Here is a 6,436-nt window from a genome sequence, read left to right on the forward strand (position 1 = left end):
ACTCTTAGAAGTGATAGAGATGGTGAATACTTTTCAAATGATTTCAATGTATTTTGAGAACAATATGACATTATACATGAATGCACTGCGCCATACACTCCACAACAAAATGGGATAGCTAAAAAAAAGAATAGGACTTATCTTGAGATGATTAACTCCATGCTCTTACATGCTAAATTGTGTTATAATTTGTGGGGTGAACCTTTGGTTGTTGTGTATCATATATTGAATTGAATTCCTATGAAAAAGAACAATGTGTCTTGATTATTGCAAGAGCACCGAGCCTGAAAGGACCAAATTGGGTTCAAGGGCTGTAAAGTGTGCATTTGCTGGCTATGCCTCAAATAGCAAGGCATATATGTAATGCCCCAAATTTCCTAATAAGGTTTAGGACCTTGATTAGGAGGCCAGGAGGGCCATAATTGATTTACTATGTTAATAAATGATTATATGCATGTTTAGGTGTATTAAATATGCATGTGAACCCATTTTTGAGTAATTGGGTGATTTTCATATTTTGGCCATTTCGGGCATATTTGGCATATATGTGATATGTGTGTGGTGCTTTATTATTATTTGGTTATGCCAGGGTTACTCAACACGAGACGATCCTAGGAGGTAAGCTAGTGGGAAAGTCACAACGGGATTTATTCTTGACTCGGAGTGAGTCAAGTGGTATTTAGTGCATTACCGAGTTATTGGGTAATGGAAATAAGTATTTGATGATAAATTGGGAGTTAGTAAGATCAGGGGGAAATTCTGGAGGTTTTGACTATTTTTCCCCCGGGGACGTTTTCGGGACCCCGAGTGTTAGGATTTGTTTGAGGCTACTTAAGCTTGAAGTAACCTTCTAAGAAATAAAAAGAGTGTTCAGAATGTTCTCTCTCCCTCTAAGTTCCATATTCGTCTCCCGATCGCATTTTCGAAGGAAACTTGAGTTCTAGGACTCGGATTCAAGCGAGGATCGAGGCATAGTGATCCTAGGAAAGATTAGAAGCTTATTAGCCAGAGGATTTAGTTGGAAACAACTCAATCCGATGTAATTCAAGTTTTAAGTTCTAAGTTTTTTAAGTTTTTAAGCTTGAATTGGACTTTGTGTTTTGTGAGTTTTTGGTTAATTTGAGACTTGGGTTTTAATGATTTTGGATCATGGGGATGTTTGGGAACTTTGATTTTTGAGTTTGGAGATTTTTGGATAGGTTTTTGGAAGGTTTTAAAAGGCTAAAAGCGAGGAAAAATGGATGGTGCGAGGTTGGGCCACGGCCCTAGCTTGCTGAAGGTGGAGATGGGCTCTGTCAGGGGGGCGGGCCACAGCATGGTGCATGGAGGGTCGCGGCCCTTAAGGAAAAAGTTTCCCAGAAGTGCGTTTTTGTCATGGGAACGTAACTCTAAGGGCCTGGGATCGATCCTACTACCTAGTTGAGTGGGATTTGACGTCCCGGAGGCCTGGGTTGGGTTTGGAAGTATTTATTTACTCATTTTGATGAGGTTTTATATTATGGTTGTGACTAGGTTATCACTAGGGGCTTGGAATCAAGATCGTGCTTGTGGCTTATTTATTGGTAACTTGTGCTTAGACCAGAGGTAAGAAAACTGCACCCCATATGTGACATGCATGGTTATTCTTTATGCATGTTGGATGTTTCAATGTGAACATTGATAGCATACCGAATGCTTAGCTCTTGCTCACTTGTGTATGGTTATTATTGAGGCATGTCGGGTGTTTAAATGTGATGCACAAGAAACATGTGTTTAGGGCATGCCATGAATATTGAATATGAGACTGATCAGAGCTTGAGTCTCTGTGTTTGTGCATGATCATAATTTTGCTAGAAATTGTTAAGTAAGCATGCTGAATGCCCTACATTTGGATATTTAACATATGATATATACTGGTAGCATTGCTTACTTGTGCGTGGCACTGACTCATTAGTCAGAATTGGCAATTGTGTCAGTATCAACTGTGAAGCTGTGACTCATTAGTCAAGTTCGGCAGTAGTACTGAGTACTGGTCACATGGTATTTACTCATAAGTCAAGAACGGTCTTAGCGTGTTTAACGCAAGCCGATAAAAGATTAGATCTAATCGACATCTTCATTAAATGACTCAAATGAGCATTAATGTCGGACCGACCTCAAGTTCGATGAAAACTAAAAGCGCTTGTCTAGCCAAAGGCTAGTCATTTAGAGCCAGGGCCAGCGAGCCCCAGTGACTGTTTAGTCACATGGCTATGGGTGTCGAGCCCCGTAGTGACTTACCCATTAGTCACTCATATGTTTAAGCTAGTGACTTACCCATCAGTCACTCATATGTTTAAGGTAGTGACTTACCCATTAGTCACTCATCTGTTTAAGCTAGTAACTTAACCATTAGTCACTCATATGTTTAAGCTAGTGACTTACCCATCAGTCACTCATCTGTTTAAGCTAGTGACTTACCCATCAGTCACTCATCTGTTTAAGCTAGTGACTTACCTATCAGTCACTCGGTATGGTTTACCAGAACCTCAAGTGTTAAATCACTCATCTGGTTAGAGCCATTGCCAGAAAGCCCCGGTGACGGTTTCGTCACACAGCTGTGAGTGCTGAGCCCCGTAGTGACTTGCTTGTCAGTCACTCATTATGGTTAAACAGAACCTCAAAGTGATATTCACTCATCTATTCAGGGCTATAAGCTCTGTATGATCATAATGACCATCATTTGCATGGCTGTGGGTGCTAAGCCCCGTGGTGACTTGCTTGTCAATTACTCATTATGGTTAATGGAACCACCAGTGTTAAATCACTCATCTGATTAGGATTGACTTGATAGTCATCCAATCAGGAGGGGAGGATTTCTTAACCTAGATTCCCCAGCATTATCTGAGGTTATTTGCATGCTTGAATAGAGCTATATTTGCTAGGCATGCCATATATGATTTGATATCATGATATGACTGTTCATGAGCATATTGAGTTTTCTTGCTGGGCTTCTGCTCATGGGTGTTATTTGGTGCAGGTAAAGGCAAAAGAAAGTTGGACCATCATTGGGTTGGAGAGCTTAGGTGATGATGTGTACATATGCGGCTGCTCGACCGCCACGGCCAAGGGTTGAAATAGGAACTAGGGTTAAGCCCTGTTTTTCCACTTAGATCAGCTGGTTGTAAATATTTTATTGTAATAAACCTTAAAATTATATTTATGGGATCCCAATGTATATAGTAAACGTTCTAATGAAATGTTATAACTTAACCAAAATTTGTAATCCCTAAACCGCTAATCATACTTAGTTACACGATTATCGCCAAATGACTCGATTAGCGAGTTTAGCACTGTTTAAAAGGCACACCGTAACGGTCCCTGGAGTTTAGGGCATTACAATATAGGTTATTATACTTGGAGTGTAATGTGATAATTGAATCGAGAGAAGTGGAGTTCTCTAAGAATATGTTATATTGTGATAACAACTCTCAAGAACCCACAGGTGTTGGAGAATCTCGTAAAAAGACAAATCCAAAGGTTGATGAGCAACCTATTTTTCCTCAGAGAAGCCATTGGCTTAAAGAGTTGGGATCAATTGAGAAATATTCTCAAGTAGAAATATTCTACCTAGTAGAGGGTAACCTTGAAGAAGTCGCGTGGAAATTTCATATGGTTCTTCAAGTTGATGATGATCCCAAAACATTCCAAGAAGCAATGTCTTTGAGAGACTCCACTTTTTGGAAGGAGGCAATAAATGATGAGATGGATTCAATTATGTCAAACCACACATGGGAGTTGGTAGACCTTCCACAAGGTTCAAAACCAATTGACTGCAAGTGGGTATTTCGGAGGAAATATCACACTGGTGGCACCTTACAAACCTTCCAGGCTAGATTAGTGGTCAAAGGGTTTAAACAAAAGGAATGAATTGATTATTTTGACACATATGCACCGGTTCCTAGGGCAACTACTATAAGAGTATTATTTGTCTTATCATCAATATATAACCTTTATGTTCATCAAATGAATGTCAAAATGACATTCCTAAATGGAGATCTTGCTGAGGAGATCTATATGGATCAACCGGAAGGTTTTTTTCTAAGGAGAAATGATCATAAAATATGTAGGTTTGTTAAATCATTATATGGTTTAAAACAAGCATCGAAATAATGGCATGAGAAATTTGATAAAGCCATAATTTCATAAGGGTTTAGACACAACAATGCGGACAAGTGCTTATACTATAAGACTTGTGATGGCTATTTCATCTTAGTGTCTCTATATGTTGATGATATGTTGATTTTGAGTAATGAGATGAAAGACATAATAAAAATGAAGAGGTTTTTATCTTCCACTTTCAAGATGAAAGACCTTGTAGAGGTTGATACCATCTTCGGTATAAAAGTGAGAAAAAATAGTGGGGTTTATGCCTTGAGTCAAGCCCACTATGTTGAGAAAGTCCATGACAAGTTTGGTCATCTCAAAATTAAAGAGGCAAATATACAATTTGATTCAAGTATAAAGCTTGAAAAGAATAATGGTAGAGCGGTGGCTCAACTTGAGTATGCAAGTGCATTTAGGAGTCTAATGTATGCCGCTCATTGCACAAGATTGGATATTGCATATGTGGTTAGTAAACTAAATAGGTTTACTAGCAATCCAAGTATGGAACATTGGAAAGCTATTGAGAGTGCTCTAGGGTACATTAAGAGGACTAAGCAGCTAGGCCTCTAACATTTAAAGTTCCTAGAGATACTTGAAGGATATTCTGATGTGAGTTGGATATCAAGTGTAGGAGATAATCTCTCCACAAGTGGTTGGGTGTTTATGCTCGGAGGAGGAGCGGTTTCGAGGGGTTCCAAGAAACAAACATGTATTTCACATTCAACCTAGAGGCCGAGTTTATAACTTTAGCGGCAACTGGCAAAGAAGTCGACTGGCTTGGGGATCTCATGTTGGATATCCCAATTTTTGCAGATGAGGTATCGACAATCTCGATACATTGTGATAGTTAAGCCACATTATCTAGAGCCTATAATTGCATATATAATAGGAAATCTAGACATATATGTCTAAGACATGAGTATGTTTTAAGATGGAATCATAGCAATCTCATATGTTAAGACAAGTGAGAACTTGGTGGATCTATTTACAAAACCTCTTGTGAAGTGGTTAGTCAGTTCCACTTCAAAAGGGATGGGACTGAAACTCCTAGAATAACATATTCATCAATAATGGCAACCCAACTCCAAACTTGTATACATCAAAGGCAAGAGTTCAATGGTAATAACAAGTCATTGAGTGAATAGTTTCAACACTAACACAGTCATGAGTTCCATCCAATGATGATTAGCGTTGGTTGCTACCGAGTGAGGGTTAAGCCTAGGGCTTTTAATGAAGTTTAGTTGTGTGCAACAAGCATCTCTAAAGGTAGCAAAGATCCTATAAGAACTTCACCTATGTGAACTTAGAGGTGGTGCCGCCTCTCACGGGAGTTGGAGTTTATCCCCGGAAAGTTCATGAAATGTGAAATTCCATTTTTAGTAATTACCAAATTAATTAAACCATGTGAATTAATTAAAGTGCGGAATGGTAATTAACTGTTTACACAGATTGCAGTTCCGTCGGGACAGAATCCAAACTTGTCACGACAGAAACTGAACATAATAAAAAGACAGTGCAAAACAATAAAGAACACAACAAATTTTTACAAGGTTCAGAAACCCTTTCGGATAACCTACTCCTTGGGGCCACGCCGAGAGAATAAAACTAATTAATAAAGAATCACAAGTACAAAATATTGACTTAAACAACACAAGACTCCCTCTTGAGATTTGCCGCAACTTTGTTGTACTTCTCTTCACTAATCTGATTTTGATTGAAACGCTCCACCATTTTAACTCCCTTCAATGGCCAGCGAGTGCTTGCATCCTCCCGACGCAAGGCTTGTAAAAATCTTCTCCCGAAGACTATAAACATTTTGTTCAAATTACAATGTGTATTCACTCATGAACATGGTATAAACTCACCACTAAAAACTAAACACACATATTTCTACAAGATCACGTGAATACTTATGATCTTGAATACAAAGAGGAACTCTCACAAATATTACAATAATGCTCACGAATAATGCACAGAAGAGTTCACTTTTCTCACTGCCTTTAGAGCCCTATTTATAGAGTCTTTTTTCGTGCTCATAAAGGCTGAGAAAGAATTCTTCTAATAAAGGCAAGAATAATTGAAGATATTCTTGATTGATGAAGAGTTACCTTTTTTAGAAGATGCTGATCCGACAGATACGATTTCGGTGGGGACAGCTCAGACCTGTGTCGGATCAAAAACAAGCTCAAAAAGGAAATAACAATTAATGATATTAAGGATCCAGTTTCCTGTTTATTAATTCTTAAGCTGCACGAAAATATATAAACAAATAATCCAGAAATGACTTTGGGTAAGTACTGAATATTTGTAA

The sequence above is a fragment of the Humulus lupulus genome, chromosome 5 (assembly GCF_963169125.1).
Source record: "Humulus lupulus chromosome 5, drHumLupu1.1, whole genome shotgun sequence".
NCBI classification, from domain to species: domain Eukaryota; kingdom Viridiplantae; phylum Streptophyta; class Magnoliopsida; order Rosales; family Cannabaceae; genus Humulus; species Humulus lupulus.